This window comes from Myotis nattereri (genome assembly GCF_964212035.1).
Source record: "Myotis nattereri genome assembly, chromosome: X".
Lineage (NCBI taxonomy): Eukaryota > Metazoa > Chordata > Mammalia > Chiroptera > Vespertilionidae > Myotis > Myotis nattereri.
The window spans coordinates 3,019,520-3,037,434 of NC_138078.1; the positions used below are offsets into that span (position 1 = coordinate 3,019,520).

General features: G+C 51.0%; 1 protein-coding gene across 2 annotated transcripts in view; it reads left to right on the forward strand.

Moving 5' to 3' along the window:
• Nucleotides 1-13,803: 13,803 nt before the first annotated feature.
• The window catches only part of CLCN4 (chloride voltage-gated channel 4), a 55,747-nt gene continuing 51,635 nt past the window's right edge, over nucleotides 13,804-17,915 (forward strand). The window contains exon 1 of one of the 2 annotated variants that reach the window (XM_081080917.1): nucleotides 13,804-13,898. The gene's annotated coding sequence lies outside the window, so the exon portion shown is untranslated. The remainder of the gene's footprint in view (nucleotides 13,899-17,915) is intronic. The other variant, XM_081080918.1, reaches the window with a different exon arrangement.

Consider the following 17,915-nt stretch of genomic DNA (forward strand, 5'->3'; position numbering starts at 1 on the left):
AACAAAGTGCAAATGTGTGATTTTTTTAAAATACTGTCGTTACGGAGACTTAAATATATAAAGATGTATATCATTTTTTTCAGCATACAAATAGAGGCATAAAAATAGCGAAATGAACACACACGCAGTCATCCCGACTTCAACACGGCTCGGTCCTGGTGGCTCTTGTTTCGTCTACACCTCCCTCTGCTTCCCGTGTCCTTCCACAACTTAACTACGTCCTTAATGTCATTATCCAGGGTTCATCTCAGTCGTCTCATAGGCCATTCTTTTTTTAAAGAGTTTTTAAAAAGATTGATTTTATAGAGAGGAAGGGAGAGAGAGAAACATCAATGAATCATAGGCTGCCTCCTGCACGCCCCCCACTGGGGACCAAGCCCGCAATCTGGGCCTGTGCCCTGACCAGGAATCGAACTGGCAGCCCTTGCGTGCATGGGATGAAGCACAACCAACTGAGCCATACTGGCCAGGGTGATCATTCTTTTCTAAACTGAACCAGTGGTTCTCAACCTTCTGGCCCTTTAAATACAGTTCCTCATGTTGTGAGCCAACCATAAAATTATTGTCGTAGCTACTTCCTAACTGTCATGTTGCTACTGTTATGAATCGTCATGTAAATATCTGATATGCAGGATGGTCTTAGGCGACCCCTGTGAAAGGGTCATTCGACCGCCAAAGGGATTGTGACCCACAGGTTGAGAACCATTGAACTGAATGGAATCCAAATATCTGTTTATTGGGATTTTAAAATCTTTATATGTTTTTTAAATCCTTCACCCATTTCTCCCACCCCCTTACCTCCCACCTCTGGCAACCATCCATCTGGTTTTCTGGGTAACAGCTTGTTTGAAATAGAATCCACTTGCCATACATTTTACCCTTAAAAAGCATATAATTCAGCAGTTTTTAGTATATGCAGAGCTGTGCAAATATCACTATTAATGTTAGAACTTTGTCATCATCCCCAAAAGGAACCCTGTACCCATTAACAGTCACCCCAATTCTCCCCCAGTCCTCGGCAATGCTGATCTGCTTTCTGTCTGTGGCTGGGCCTGTTCCGGACATTTCATATCCGTGGAGTCACACTGTGTGGTCTTGTGTGTGCCTGGCTTCTTTCACTCAGCAGCGTGCCTTCCAGGCTCACCCGTGCTGCGTGTGTCCGAACTCCACTCCTCTTGGTTGCGGAATGATATCACACCGTGAGGATGGGCCACATGTCGTTTATCCAGCTCCCAGATGGCTGTGTGTAGCTGTTATGAATCATGCTGCTGTGGTCATTCATGTTCAAGTTTTGGACAGATGTTTTCATTTCTCCTGTGTCTCTTAACAGTGGACTTGCCGGGTCCCGTGGTAGCTCTATGTTGGGCTGTTTGAGGGACTGCCAGGCTGGCTTCCGCAGCATCCGCACCATTGACATTCCGGCAGCGGGGTAGGAGGGTTCCAGTGGCTCCACATTTTTTTTCTTTTTTAAGATATATTTTATTGATTTTTTACAGAGGAAGGGAGAGGGATAGAGAGTTAGAAACATCGATGAGAGAGAAACACTGATCAGCTGCCTCCCGCACACTCCCAACTGGGGATGTGCAACCCAGGTACATGCTCTTGACCGGAATCGAACCTGGGACCCTTCAGTCCGCAGGCCGACGCTCTATCCACTGAGCCAAACCGGTCAGGGCGTGGCTCCACATTTTGACGCTCGTTCAGCCATGTTGATCACAGCCGTCCTACTAGGTGCGAAGTGGTGTCTCCCTGGAGTTGTGTCTATTTTTAATCTACAGGATCCACCGCCCCCCCCCCGTCCCCCCCCCCCGCACACACCGTGTCATTTGTCGAAGAAACAAGGGCGCATGTCCTAGTCCCCCACTTTCCGGGCTTCGCCGATTGTATCCCTGCTCCTCTGAACTCTCCTCGAAATAACTCCTGGGAAGAGCCGCTGGATCCAGCCGCGTGATCAGAGTCCAGCTCCCGTCGCCCCTTCCGTTGCGGGGATGTGGGTGGCGAGACATTCATATGTTCGCCCACCAGCCGGCATATAAGGTTTCTTTTCTTAAGTTCGCAACGTCCATCAATGCTCAGATCCATGCATTCACTGCGGGTTGCAAAATGATAGCAGTTCTATCCATTTTTTAAATTACTTAAAAAAATATTTATTGATTTCAGAGAGGGAGGGAGAGAGAGAAACGTCAACGACGAGAGAGAATCATGGACCGGCTGCCTCCTGCACGCCCCCTACTGGGGGTCGAGCCCACAACTCGGGCATGTGCCCTGACGGGGATTCAAAAAGTGACCTGGTTCATAGGTCAGTGCTGAACCACTGAGCCACACCGGCTGGGTGACACTTGGTTTCTTGGTGGTGGCGGCACCCATTGCTACTGGGTTGGTCATTGTTTTGAAGCCTTTTTAGTCGACAGACAATATTTTCTTTTTGAAGGGTAGGATACAAAAGGGATGCTAGTAATCGAATCTCACATAATTGCTCCTTCGCTTTACCCCATGTCACACAGATACATAATCGTGTCCAGATAATAGTACCAATATGACCACCTGTACATACTGACAACTGCCATTTCTCTTACAGTTATTTTAGACCTTAAAGCACATCTCACTAGGAATAGGTCATCAAGTTACTGTGTTTTAAAGTAATTAAGAAATATTTCGAAATATTTCTTCTCTGTGTGGTTAAGCTATCAGTCAGACACACACGTATTCCACTTTATTTTGGATTTGAAATTTGATGATTATGTAAAATATTGACATGGCCCCAAAGACCAACATATAGGGGTCTGGTGTGTGTGTGTGCTTGTCCTGCTACCCTATTCCTCCCTCTCCTCACAGGCAACCATTTGAGAACTACTGTTTTTCCTGCATTATTATTTTTAAATGTTTTTATTGATTTAAGGGAGAGAGAGAGAGAGAAACATCAGTGATGAGAGGGAATCACTGATGGGCCGCTTCCTGCACGCCCCCTACTGGGATGGAGCCCGCAACCCAGGCATGTGCCCTGACCGGGAATCGAACCCTGACCTTCTGGTTCATAGGTCGACGCTCAACCACTGAGCCATGCTGGCTGGGCTCCCTGCATTATTTTTAATATAAGCAGATATATAAGTATATAAGCACATATAATGCATGTCCACAGAAGTGGACACACAATCCAGGTGCACATACATGCACACATAGGAACACATCTATGTTTGAATGTGCTCCCTCCCTCTGAGAAATGGCAGCACAGCAAGCATACTTCTCTCCCCCTGGCTTTTGTCAAAGATGTATCTCAAGAGGCCACCAAAGTCTGTATTGGCCACTGTAACAGTGTACCACAGGCTTGGCTTAAAACAACAGAAGTTTCTTCTCAACAGTCCTAGAGGCCAGACGTCTACAGAATCAAGGCAACGGCAGGGCCATGCTCCCCCGAAGGCTTGGGGGGGGGCAGGGGTGGACTCATTCCTGCTTCCTCCGGCCACTGGGGCTGCATCCCTGCCCTGTCTTTTAAAAAATATATATTTTGTTATTGATTTCAGAGAGGAAGGGAGAGGGAGAGAGAAACATCAATGATGAGAGAGAATCATAGATCAGCTGCCTCCTGCACGCCCCCTACTGGGGACCAAGTCCGCAACCTGGGCATGTGCCCTGACTGGGAACCGAACCCTGACCTCCTGGTTCATAGGTGGATGCTCAACCACTGAGCCACGCTGCCCGGGCCCCACCCTGTCTTTAGAGGTCCCTGGCTTGTAGAGCCATCACTCCAACCTCTGCCCCCAACTTCAACTGCCCCGCCTCGGTCTCTTGCTCTCCCGTCTGTTAAGAGAACACGCGTCATTGGACGCGGGGCCACCAGTTAATCCAGGAAGATCTCACCCGAAGACCTTTACCTCCGCAAAGACTGTTTGCCAATAGGGTCACGTTCACGCATTCCAGCTGGACATACTTTTGGAGGGTCCTCATCCAACCCACTCCCAGCTGCCCTCTCGCTGCCTCGTCCATCCTACATGCAAATTCCCTTCAGCCGCTCCCACCTCCCCGCACTCTCCGTTTCTCTTCACCGTTGAACTCTGCGTTAGTGGAGCTACCATCATTTAAGCCCCGTCTCCTGGTGTTTCTAGTCTTCTGCTATTAAAAGGAATTCAGTCCTCGTCGGTGCTCAGTGGTTAGAGCGTCAGCCCATGCACTGAAGGGTCATAGGTTCGATTCCTGGGCAAGGGCACCTATCTGGGCTGCAGGTTCAATCCTCCGCCCTGGTCTGGGTGCGTGCGGGAGGCAACCAATCCATGTGTTGCATCTCTCTCACATTGATATTTCTATCTTCTCTCTCTCCCCTCCTCCTTTTCCTCCTCTTCTTCCTCCTCCTCCTCCCTCCCTCCCTCCCTCTCTCCCTTCTCCCTTCCACTCTCTCTCTCTAAAATTCAATGGAAAAGATATCATCAGGTGATGATTAACAAAATAAATAAATAAATAAAAAATAAATAAAAAGAATTCAGCCCAGCCGGCATGGCTCAGTGGTTGAGCGTCGACCTATGAACCAGGAGGTCATGGTTCAATTCTGGTCAAGGGCACTCGCCTGGGTTGCAGGCTCGATCCCCAGTGTGGGGCGTGCAGGAGGCAGCTGATCCATGATTCTCTGTCATCATTGATATTTCTCTCTCTCCCTCTCCCTTCCTCTCTGAAATCAATTATATATACACTAGAGGCCCAGTGCACAGATTCGTGCACCGGTGCGGTGGGGTCCCTCAGCTTGGCTTGTGCCCTCTCACAATCTGGGACCCCTCGGGGGATGTGAGACTGCTGGTTTTGGCTCGATCCCCGCAGTCCAGGCTGAGGGACCTCACCAGTGCATGAATCCGTGCTCCAGGCCTCTAGTATGCATATAAGATCTTTGGTTAATCTCTTGCCGCTCCCCCCGCCCCGAAATTCATCAGTCTGTTCCATGTTCCATGCCTGTGCATTGAACATCTGCCCCCTGGTGGTCAGTGCACGTCATAGCTACCAGTTGGACAGTCGCTTAGGTGTTTATGTATCTATAGATAATTCAGCAATGCAAAGCCTGCTGCACACATCTCTTCATATTATTGCCAGGGTTTCTGTGGGATCGATCCCCTGTAGTGGGGTCTCGTGGTGAAAGGGTAAATGCATGTGGCATTCAGCTGGGCATCACCACCTTTCCCTCCTGGGGGGAAGTACCGCTTTGCCTTCTCACCAGCAATGCACGCGACAGTTTCCCCACAAGGTCACCAGTAGAACACAGTCACACTAGTGAGGCTTTGCCACTTGCAGTCTAAATGCGTGCCCTTCCCTGAGTGGGGCCGCTGTGATGACAGGTGTTCCTGGCGCGCCTCAGTGGCTGGCAGGCCTGGCCCTCCTTCCTTTCCTCTCCTGCAGTGCTTTCTTGGCTATTCTTGCTTCTTTGTTCCTCGAAATGGATTTTATAATCAACTTGTCTAGCTCTGGGGGAGAAGTGAGGACGTTGTTCCCGGAATTGCATTCAATTTACAAACCTGGGAGAACTGAAATCTTATGATGTTTCGTCCTCTTAACCAAGCGTGTATCTCCTTCCATTGGGCCCAGGCTCATTGGTGTCTGTCAGGAATGCTTTACAGTCCTACTCATTGATTTGGGGTATTTCTTGACAGGTTTTTGGCTATTTTATTTTCTGTCTTTATCAACAGAATGATGGAAAATAGCAATGAGATAGATACAATTATATACAAGGTTATATATATCTTTTTTCAGACTCCAATGAAAAAGTCAGTGTTTCCCCATTTAGTAAAACATTGGCTTTAGGGGATGAATCTATCTATCATCTCTATCTATCTATCTATCTATCTATCTATCTATCATCTATCTATCTATCTATCTATCATCCATATCTATCTATCTATCATCTATCTATCATCTATATCTATCTATCTATCATCTATATCTATCTATCATCTATATCTATCTACCTATCTATCTATCATCTATCTATATCTATCTATCATCTATCTATCTATCTATCTATCTATCTATCTATCTATCATCTATATCTATCTATCTATCTATCTATCTATCTACCTATCATCTATCTATCTATATCTATCTATCATCTACCTATATCTATCTATCATCTATCTATATCTATCTATCATCTATATCTATCTATCTATCTATCTATCTATCTATCTATCTATCATGTATCTATATCTATCTATCATCTATCTATATCTATATCTATCTATCTATCTATCTATCTATCTATCATCTATCTATCTCTTTCTCACACACACACATTCACAATGTTAAAGATATATCTTCATCAATTTCTATTTTCTTGAGTGCTTTTAACATGAATGGATGTTGGATTTTTTCAAATTCCTTTTCTCCATCCACTGAGATGCTCATATGATCTTCCTCGTTAACTCTGACAACATGATTGATTATATGAATGGATTTCCCAACAGAGAACCACCCTTGCTTTCTGTAAAACAAACTCCCTTTGGCCATGCTCCAGGGGTCCTCAAACTTTTTAAACAGGGGGCCAGTTCACTGTCCCTCAGACCGTTGGAGGGCCGGACTATAGTTTAAAAAAAACTATGAACAAATTCCTATGCACACTGCACATATCTTATTTTGAAGTAAAAATACAAAACGGGAACAAATACAATATTTGTATTTGCATGTGGCCTGCGGGTGGGAGTTTGAGGACCCCTGGTACAGCCCTGCGTGTGCTTCAGAGTGGTTGCTGGTGATTTCTTTCTGAGTTTTGCATCGATGCACTGGTTTTTTCTAGTGCAGTTTCTGTGAGGGTGAGGATCAGGGTTACGCCCATGAAACAGCCATGAAACAGACGCGCCCGTCTCTCCTCTGTGGCTCTGGCTCAGAGAGGATGAGTTTGGGAGAATCCCACAGGGGGCTCCTTAAACCATGTTCTCCATTTCCTCAATGGAAATTGAGCTTTTTGGACTTGCTCTTGAGGTCAACTTTGGGAAGTTGTATTTTTCTTAAAAATTATGTATTTCGTCTCTGTTTCCCCATGTGTTTGTAGAGAGCTGTACAGAGGACTGTTTGGCAAGTCCCTTCATTTTGCTGGGTCTCTTCCCCTTGTCCTTTCCAGCCTTCTGTACGTGTGTTTTCTCCCTGGTTTTGCCTTGATTGGGTTTGTTACTGGGTTTTTGTTGTGGTTGTTTTTACTTTTTCTTTTTAAAAGAGAACTGGCTTTTGGTGTTGTTGGTTCTATATTTTTTATTTTATATCTCATGGACTACTGTTTTATTTTTATTAATTCTTTTTTTCTGTTGCTTTTTTGTTTTTGTTTTGTGTCTTACCTAGTTGCCTTTTCATCGTTGTTTGAGTTGGGTGTGTTTATTTTTCTTTTAAGCCAATTTATTGCTATCAACTTTTCTCTGCCAACGAATATGTCGAGTTTTCATGATGATTATTCCCAAGAAATTCTATACTTTCCCTTTGTGCTTCCCCTTTGATCCAGGAGGCGTTTATTGACATGTCTTTGAAAAATTTCTCCAGAGGTAAAGGTCTTTACACATTTTTGTTATTAATTTCTACTTTTATTGCAAAATAGAATATCCTGCTTGTGTTGTCTTTGTTCTTTGGAATCTGTGGAGTTTTCTTCGTGGCCTATGTACAGCCAGCTCTTGTGAGTGTTCCATGACAAGCAGGCATCCTTTGCAATATTGGGGCTCAGAAATGGATTGGTTGATACATACATGCATACATACATACATACATACATACATGCATACTCGTTTCCTGGGATTGTCATAATAAATTATCACAAACCAGGTGGCTTAAGACAACAGAACTGTTATTCTCGCTCAGGTCTGGAGGTCAGAAGCCCGGGACCAAGGCGTTGGCAGGCTGCCCTCCTCTCAAAGTCTCTTCCAGCTTCTGGGGGTCCCAAGTTCCACCTCCGACTTCACGTGGCCTTCTCTGTGTCTCTTTGCCTCTAAATCTCCCTCTCCTTTTTAAAAAATATATTTTTATTAATTTCAGAGAGGAAGGGAGAGTGGGGGGGAGAGAGAGAGAGAGAGAGAGAGAGAGAGAGAGAGAGATATGATAGAAAGAGAATCATCGATTGGCCGCCTCCTGCACGCCCCCTACTGGGGATCAAGCCCACAACCAGGGCATGTGCCCCAACCAGGCATTGAACCGTGACCTCCCGGTTCCATAGGTTGATGCTCAACCACTGAGCCACGCCGGCGGGGCCGTGTGTGTCTTTCCTTCCATCACTGGCAGTTCCTGCTTTGAAAGCTCAGTGCTTCTCTCCTTAGAGCTGCCCGCATCCATGCAAAGGACTCGTTTCCTTGCTGTCCCCGTGGACGGTGAGCTCGGGGACTGGGCCCCGGGTCACTCCACAGCCTGGCACTGGGCGCTCCGGGTGCTCCATCAACACAGACAAGTAAATCGGTGGTCAGGGCTCTGTTAGGTGACTATGGCGTCTGGAAGAATGACCATGGACTTAGTGACATAAAGCGACACAGACCCATTCTCAGACTTCTGGGGGTCAGAAGTCCACGATGGGTCTCGCTGGGCGAAAATCAGGGTGATTGTTGGCGTTGGCCCCTCGCTCCGTCTCCCAGGCCGGTGGAGTGGCATCTTCAAAGGTCGGTCTGTACTCCTGTTGTCACCTCTCTCTCTGACCCTGACCTCCTGCCTGCCCCTCGTAAGGACCCCTGAGATGACATCTCCCAGGATCGCCTCCCCGTCTCAGGAGCTATCACCTAAGCCAGTGGTCGGCAAACTGCAGCTCACGAGCCACATGCGGCTCTTTGGCCCCTTGAGTGTGGCTCTTCCACAAAATACCACATGTGGGCGTGCACGTACAGTGCGATTGAAACTTCGTGGCCCATGTGCAGAAGTCGGTATTTTGTGGAAGAGCCACACTCAAGGGGCCAAAGAGCCACATGTAGCTCGCGAGCTGCAGTTTGTCGACCACTGACCTAAGGTAACATCTATACAGGTCCAGGAATTCGGGTGCAAACAGCTTGGGGGGGGGCGTTGTTACTCAGCCGCCCCAGAAGCCCTCATCTTTGAAGGGCCTGCTCTTTTATTCCAGTGCGTGTACTCTTATCCTGTGGCTCAATTTTGCTTTGAAACAGATGATCGGCTGCCCCCTCTCATTCTGGAACAAGATTCGCCGGCCCCTGGGGAAGCCCAAAGGCCACACGTTCCTGGGGGTGGGAGCATCTGCCCGGGACCTGTGGCCCCTGAACTCCATGCGCGCCTCCTGCCTCTCCCGCCAGCACATACTCTGGCCAGATCGCGCTTCCTGTCCCGCAATTACAGGCCGGATCCCCTGGGTAATAAACAGTGAGTGTTTAATTGCAATAGAATTAATTGCAAAGAAATGCTTTACAGTGCATTCGGTAGGACTCCGCGGCGACGGAATTGTGGTGTCTCTGCCTTACATTTGGTGGCTGCTGGCCACAGGGGCTACAGAGCGCTTGGCATGTGGCTAATGTGACCGAGGAACTGAATTTTACATTTTGTTCATTTCAATGAATTTGTTGTTGCTGTTAATCCTCACCCGAGGATATTTTTCGCATTGATTTTTAGGGAGAGTGGAAGAGAGAGGGAAAGGCAGAGAGAAACATCGACCAACGTGGGCCTGGGAGGAGCCTGCAACCGAGGTACGTGCCCTTGACTAGAATTGAACCCAGGACCTTTTGGTTCACAGGCCAAACCAACTAGGGCTGTTCCTCACGTTTTTATGGCAGTGGTCAAGCTGGGTGTGGGGGAAGGCATTCATTCATTCATTCATTCATTCTGAGAATGTGCTCAGTTGCGCAGGAGCTCAGAACATCAGAGATGAAAGAGCACCTCCAGGTTTTGGCAGACCCACTGTTTACAGAAGAGTTTACCAGATACTCAGGCTGGAGTTTGGAGGAGGTGAGGAAGGCGCCTTGGGTGCAAATGTATGTGGGCACCAAAAAAATCAGTAATCAAGGTAATATTTATAAAAATCACATGTAGTGCAAAAATTCACAATGAGCAAAATGTCACATCCTATATAATAAAAGCGTAATATGCTGTGTCTGACCAAGTGGTTGCCATGATGCACACTGACCACCAGGGAGCAGACACTCCAGGAGGTTAGCTTGCTGCTGGGGTCCCGCTGATCGGGACTGGGCGAGAGGGTCAGACACGCCCTGGAGCCCTCCGGCAGTCCCTCTGCAGCCAGCCAGCCCCCACCGCCCCTGATCAGCCCAATCACTGGCCAGGCCAAGGGACCCCACCTGTGCATGAATTCGTGCACCAGACCTCTAGTGTTAAAATAAAAACAGGCTGTTTTTGACGACTGCAGCCGGGCAAGGGAAACAGTCATTTCCAACCAGCCTGCGGTTATGCACCCTGCAGGTCCCCGCAGAGTGGGTTTATGCAGTTGACAATGGCGTGCAAATAAATTGGTGCACCTGGGCCTTTCTTACAGCTGTGTGTGTTTGATTGTAGTCTTTTATTGTTGTTGTTAATCCTCACCAGAGGATTTTTCCCATTGATTTTTATAGAGTGGAAGGGAGGGAGAAAGACAGAGAGAAAGCGAGCAAGCGAGCGAGAGAGAGAGAGAGACATCAATGTGAGGCACACATTGACTGGTTGCCTCCCACATGCTCCCTGACCTTGGGGCTGGGGCTAGAACCTGCAACCCAGGTATGTGCCCTTGACTGAGAATTGAACCTGAGACCCTTCAGTCTGTGTGCCAATGTGGTAACCACTGAGCACACTGCCCAGGGCTGACTGTAGCCTTATTAACTTCATCCACTTGGCTCAAAATATGGGGTGAAGTTTTGATAAGCATGTTTAGGGGTTTTGACTATGTAATGTGTGTCTGCGTCTGTGACAACTTCCTTTCCACCTCTGTGCCCCAGCCACCGGATCTCGGCCCCAGAAATGACCACCCTTGGCACTGTCCACACATTGATTACGAAGCAGTGTAGGGACACGCAGGCAACAGTGTAGGGACACGCAGGCAATAGTGTAGGGACACGCAGATACTAGTGTAGGGACACGCAGGCAATAGTGTAGGGACACGCAGGCAATAGTGTAGAGACACGCAGATACTAGTGTAGGGACACGCAGGCAATAGTGTAGGGACACGCAGGCAATAGTGTAGGGACACGCAGGCAATAGTGTATAGACACGCAGGCAATAGTGTAGGGACTCGCAGGCAATAGTGTAGGGACACGCAGGCAATGGTGTAGGAATGTACAGGCAATAGCGTAGGGACATGCAGCCAATAGTGTAGAACGTGCAGGCAATAGAGGAACAGAATTTCTAGCGCCTTATACACTGTTGTTTTTATTAAATTAAATTTATTGGGGTGACATTGGTCAACAGGGCGCACTCTTAAAAATGGCTGGGAATGAAACATTTGGGCATCAAATTATACTTTATGCGAAATTGTAGACCAGGGTCTCTCCACCTCTGCCTGTTGCTGCCCTGGCCTGGAACATTCGCTGCCATGGCGCTGCCCTGGCAGCATTCCTGGCTGCGACCCACTGGGTGCCAGCAGCGCCTCCCTCCCAGTGTGGCGGCCAGGAAGGTCCTCATCCGTCGCCAAATGTCCCAGCAGCAGATCATCAAGAGGAAAAGGATTCAAAGCGATAAAACCCGAAACCTGTGAGAAGCCAGAGGCGCCCGTGGGCAGGAAGGAAACCGCAGAGGTGGGAACACAATATTTGAAGAATCATGTCAGGACGGGAACAGGAACCTTCCAGCTCCACGGGGCGAATAGGCTGTGAATTTAAATGGAAGAGAAGTTGAGCCGGGGCCTCCAGACGATTAAACATTAACCCCAGAGCCTGGCCGGCATCTTGTTTCCTCAAGATTTTTCTGAGCAGCAGTTCTCAGGGGCTCATTCTGCTGCAGACTGCACGGCCCAGGGTCGCCTGCGTGCTGCCAGGCTTTTCACACTTGAGCAATCACCTTGTCAACAGAAGGTGAAACTAACCTGCGGGCAAAACTGTCACCCACGAGGAGGAAGGTGCTTCTACTTTAGCCACTCCTGCCAAGAGCCAGCCGCCTCAGACGGCAGGAGGGCATTTTATAGGGACCCCCGCGCCCCATTGGTTCTGGGAACCCCAGTCACAGAAGCCGTGCAGCCGGCAGGGCAGGGCGTCCTGGGTCGGGACTCCGGGTTCTCTCTGGGCATGAACGCACCGGGTGTAGGCGAAGGAGATTGGCCTGCCCGGCCTCCAGCGGCCAGAGGTGGAGGTGACAGAGCCGGCTGGGCAGGGCTGGGAGGCTGGGAGGCTGGGAGGCTGGGCCGAGCGGCTGGGCTGAGTGGCTGGGCCGAGCACGTGACGCCCCGGCTGGCGGGGGGCGGGGGGGGGGGGACGGGGGGGGGGGCGGGGTGGCCTGGCCTGGGAGCGTGAGGCTGAAATTGACAGTCACCCCTGGCAGGAGAGTGAGCCTGCGGCTTTCTGTCTCCATCAGACCCCGGCCCCACAGGAGCAGATTTCCGTGGCGTTTGAACTCTTATCTCAGGAAACTGAAGCACAAGGTAAGTTGCTGATCACTCAGAAAAACAAACGGGTGACGAGTGACCTAGAAAACCCGCACCGCCACTTTGCTGATTTGTCACATCTGGTGCTGAAAGGAATCGATGGCCCGGGGAGGGCCTGGGTGGCCTCACATGGGAGACTGGCCTCCGAGCAGCAGCGACGTGGAGGGAACGGTGGTAAAATGCGGGGGTGAGATCTAGAAATAGGAAAGCCGAGGGGAGAAAGAGCCAGGCAGCCAGCCCCAGGCCTGTTGGTAAAACATTCTATTTCACATCCCTTCAGGGGCGGGAGAGGGAGTGTTAAAATGGTGATTCAGACCCAAGTGCAAGTGAACCAGTCCATGTGAAACTGGAATACAAACAGCTCCCGCTTGGGTCCTCGCCCAGCTCCGAAATTGTGTGGGTTGGCAAGGAAAGTTGATCTGTTCTCTGCTTGAGTTTTCAAATCTCCGAAATGACCACAGTTGGAGTTGTCTGGGGCTTTCTAGGCAAGGCTGCTGTCAGTGGTGCACGGGGAATGTTGACATTGTGCATACTTTCTGGAATAGTAAGATGACTCGCCGCTGCAGAGTGTGATAAAAATGAGAAAACGTGAAATAATGAGCGACTGGGAATGAACTCTGTCCTGTCAGGCAGATCAGATTCCCGGCCGGAGGCTTTCAGGAAACAGACATGTGTACAGCCATGCGCACGCAGCAGGGCCTGATTGGAACTAATCAGATGCTCAAGTAAGTTATGTTGTCACTATCTTCGTCTTTGGCAAATCCCGGTTCATATCGAAAAGTCGCTGTGGAGAGTGATCGAAAGCATTCTTCATCAGCGCACTTAGCATAATGGTCCATAATGCATAGGCTGCACATGACTGGATCTGCTCTCATGTTTCACAGACGATTTGCAACATTGACCCTCTCTGCAAAGTAGTCCCTGCACTCAGCTGGGTTTGCAGAAAATGTGTTTCCTTCTCCATTGCCTTTGCTACAGACTTTAAAAATAAAACCGAATGTAATTTCCGCGAGTTCCTCTCATCACCCATCCCTTCTTGCGGGCGCTCTTGCAATCCTATTAGTGCGCGGAGCCTGCAATCAGGCGGCTTCCCCCCTCTGCGCCCCTTGTTCCCGGGCGGGGGGGGCGGTGGAGAGCCAGGCGCTGCGGGAGCTCAGCCCACCCCGCGGCTGGAACGGGGCTTCCCGGCCACTGGGCCGCCCGCTCCTCGCCTCCTGGGACTCCCAGGCTCTCGCCCCGCCCACCCGCCGGCACCCGCTCCCGGCGCGGCCCCGAGGGGGTCACGTGGCGGCGCGGGCCCCGCCCCCGGTGACGTCACCGCGCTCGCGGGCGCTGCGCGGAGGGAAGGATGCTCTCGGATGCGGTGCAGGTGGGTGGCCGGGCTGCGCGGGCGGCGCTGCAGGTAAGGGGCGCGCGTCCCCGAGTCCCCGAGCCCCGGCCGCGGGCCTGAGCCGGCGGCGCCCCAGAGAGCCACAGGGGGGTCTCCGGCCCGCAGCGCTTTTGCAGGCGCCCCGGCGCGAGGGGGTGGGGGGGGGGGAGGGCCCGTGGCCCGCCACGCGGGACTCGGATCTTTGCATGCCCCTCCCGGGAAAGTGGGCAGGGGCCGGACAGGACGGCCTGGCCTCTGGCTCAGGAGGGGAGAGACTGGCATGGTCGCCGGGCAGGCATCGGAAAGCAGGGGCGGACCTGGCCCAGATACCACAGCTGTTTGCAGCTGTCATTGTGCTGTCAATAATGGCCCACTTACCAGTTCTCCCGACGGGGACTCGTCCTTAGCCTGGAGCCCGATTTCTTTAAAGCAAAAGCTGCTTCGCTCGGAATGGAACGGAAAGTCCTTGGTCAGCAATTTAGAGAGCTAGATGTGCAAGCGAAAGCGTTCTGCATTGTTCAAGGGGATATCTCATAAATGTATTCCCCCCCCCCCCCCAGGTGTTTTAAGTAGATTTTAAAATAACAGTATCCAACCAAATAAACTACAATACAATTTGATACAAGTGTGCAATGCAGCCTGTAAGGGTAGCATGCGAGGGTAAGAGAGAGGGGATCAGCTCCTTTAAGAACACATCTCTTATGAACAAAATGGTCTTTGGGAGGGGGTGGGGGTGGAGAGGAACACCCAAACCCAAGGGTTCCCGGCGTTCTTTTGGGCTCCCTTGCTGAGTAGTTAGCTCCGAGAGAAGGGGCCATGGTGACTCAGCGGCAGATGGAAGGGGGCAGGTGACTGTTCAGTGAGGTGGGATTTGTATGGACTGTTAAGGGCCCAGACCTGTGTTTAGATTCCTTTCTCTGGTTCAAAAACAACCCGAGGCCAGGACAGGCGTGGGCAGCCTGAGGAGGAGACCGGGGCCTTCTTCCCTGGAGGCCCGGAGCCCTCTGGGAGCTGGGGGCTGTGCTGGAACTCACACAGGAAGAGGGACCCACCAGTGGCTGGGCTGCAGTGCCGGTTTAGTTGGTAATTGAGGGGGCATTCCTCCCCCAGGGCGCATGCTCTGTGCGCTGCTGCTTTCTCTATTGCCATGCTCTTCATTTGGCTCTGGTTGGCTTCATTCGGGTCCCACCCTCGCTTCTGCCCCAGCCTGGCCCGGCCCGAGCAGAGCAGAGCTGAGGCTAGAGGGATGCGGCTGAGTTCTGGATTGCACTTCCGGCTTTGGAGCTGTGTAACCTTGGCAGTCACTTTGTGTCTTTGGCCTCAGTTTCTTTTCAAAAAATAATTTTGTATTGATTTCAGAGAGAAAGGGAGAGGGAGAGAGAGACAGAAACATCCATGATGAGAGAGAATCACGGATCGGGCCTCCTGCACACCCCACACTGGGGATCAAGCCCACAACCCTGGCCTGTGCCCTGACCGGGAATTGAACCCTGACCTCCTGGTTCATAGGCTGATGCTCAATCACTGAGCCATTCCGGCTGGTCCAGCCTCAGTTTCTTTGTACTTGAAGTAACCCGGGAGTTTAGACCAGGGTTTCTCCATCTCGGCACTAGTGACATTCGGGGCGGGATCATTCTGTCATGGGGTGGGGGGTGCTGTGCGCTGTAGGGTGTTCGGCAGCATCCCTGGCCTCCACCCACCATATGCCAGGAACAAACCTTCCCTTCTCTCCAGGTGTCCAAGTTGTGACAACCAAAAAGTCTCCAGACATTGTCCCCTGGGCAGGGGGGGGGGGGGCTCCATTGGCCAGCTGAGAACCACTGATTTCGAAGGTCCCCACAGGTTCCTCTGGCTCCGTGTTCTAGAATTCATCTTCCTATGGTTTGTTTGATGCGGAGCCCCTGGGCAGAGACCGGACTCCCTTCCACGTTGTGGTATATGCTGGAAATACAATGGGAGGGCTCTTTTACAAACAGCTGTCAAGCCCTAGCTGGTTTGGCTCAGTGGATAGAGTGTCAATCCGAGGACTGAAGGGTCCCGGGTTCGATTCTGGTCAAAGGCACAATCCCTGGCCCTGGTTGGGGAGCACGTGGGGAGACCAGCAATCGATGTGTCTCGCTCACATCGATGTTTCTCTCTCTCTGTCTCTCCCCCCCCCCCTTCCACTCTGTCTAAAAATCAATGGAAAAATATCCTCCGATGAGGATTAACAACAACAACAAAGAAATAGCAGTGTGGGTCACATGCTTTCGGCTTCAGCACGGGGACTGCGTCTCCAGCCTGGCTCTGCCCCTCGGCCGGGTGGCTTTGGCCGCAGCCCTTCCCCTCGCAGGGTTTGCAGAACCCATACAATGGGGCCAGCTGCACTCGCTGGCCCTGCTCCCTGGGCTTTTCCGGGATCAGATAGATGTGAGAGGGTCTGCATGCTGGGAAGGTCCCCAGACAGGAAGAGGCGATGGCAGTGCATTGTGGGTGGGGACTTAGAATAGCCAGGACAGTTGTCCTTGTCTGTCCGGGACTGCAGTGTGTCCCTCTGCTGCCGTTCCCTGGCCAGCAGCTCTCTCGCACTCTCCCGGCCCATGGTCTCAGGGAGGGCTGGCGTTCCCTGGGAAAGAGCCACCGTGCGGAGGGCTGGGCAGCTGCCACCTCCATCCTCTCCCGGCCACTGTCCTCGCAGGTGGCATCGGGGCCGCCCAGGCAGCTCCTCTGGATCTCACGGCCCAGAGTGGGCCCCACCCCCTCGTGTGCCTCGGAAGGCTGGCACCCAGGGAGCCATCGGGCCCTGTCTCTGCAACAGGTCACTGTCAGGCAAGGAAACAAGAAGAGGGGTTCTCCATCACATGAGACTTCCGGGAAGCGACAGCTGCCATGGTCGGCTCTGCGCGAGGGCACTGCTCCGGAGCCTGGGTATCAGGCATTACTTCCCACAGCGCTGGAGGCTGGGACCAAGGTCAGGGTGCCGGCGTGGTCGGGCTCTGGAGAGAGCCTCTTCCGGTTACAGAGGTGCCTTCTCCTGTGTCCTCACGTGGCGGGAGGAGAGCCAGCTAGGTCTCTGGCCTCTTCTTACAAGGGCACTAGTCCATTCAGGGGGATCCCCCCCTTCATGACCTGATCACCCCTCAAAGGCCCCGCCTCCTAGCACCATCCTATTGAGGGTGAGCATTGCAATCTATGAATTGGGAGAAGACACAGCCAGTCCTTGACAGTAACCAAATATAACTTGTAGCTCTTTAAAACAAAAACAAGTTTTATTGGCTTCTTAGAGAGGAAGGGAGAGGGAGAGAAGATAGAAACATCGATGATAGAGAAACATAGATCGGCTGCCTCCTGCACGCCCCCCCTCCTGGGGATGGAGCCCCCAACTCAGGCATGTGTCCAACTGGGAATTGAACCAGCGACCTCTATGGTGCGTGGGATGATGCTCAATCCACTGAGCCACACCAGCTGGGCATAACTTGTAGCTCTTGATTGACTCCTGGCCTGAACAGACATCTGTAGTAGGCACTATGATTGGGTTGTGTTTCTGTGGCTGCCTATTGGCTGATAGGAGGAAACTACTGGATATTTTATGAGATGCGGCAGGCACCCAGCTACGCCCTCCTGGATCGCAAATACAGAAGCAGTGAGCTGAGGTGCTTGGGGCTCTTCGTTACGCAGCAGGAGTTGCACTCTGTGCATGTGGTCTTGTGTTTGGAGATGCATGCTGCAGTAGGCAGGGACGAAGTGTCATGAGAGAATAAGTTGTTCTTACCTTTAAAAAACCATTTCTGGAGATCTCATTCACGAATGGCTAAGTAAAAGACATGAATTCTCATACCTGTTTCTACATCCAGTCTGTTGCAATATCCCATGTCATGTAGCATCTGGAAAATTCTACTGTACACTCACGAGAGAATCCGAATGGAAGAGGTAAATAATTTGAGATTGTGATAAAATACTTTGACAGCGTAGAGCCCCCTAAAGAGTCTTGAGGACCCCCTAGGGGTCCCCGGATCACACTTTGAGAACCACTAGACTTTTCGATGGTTCCGGTGAATGGAAAGGGAACGA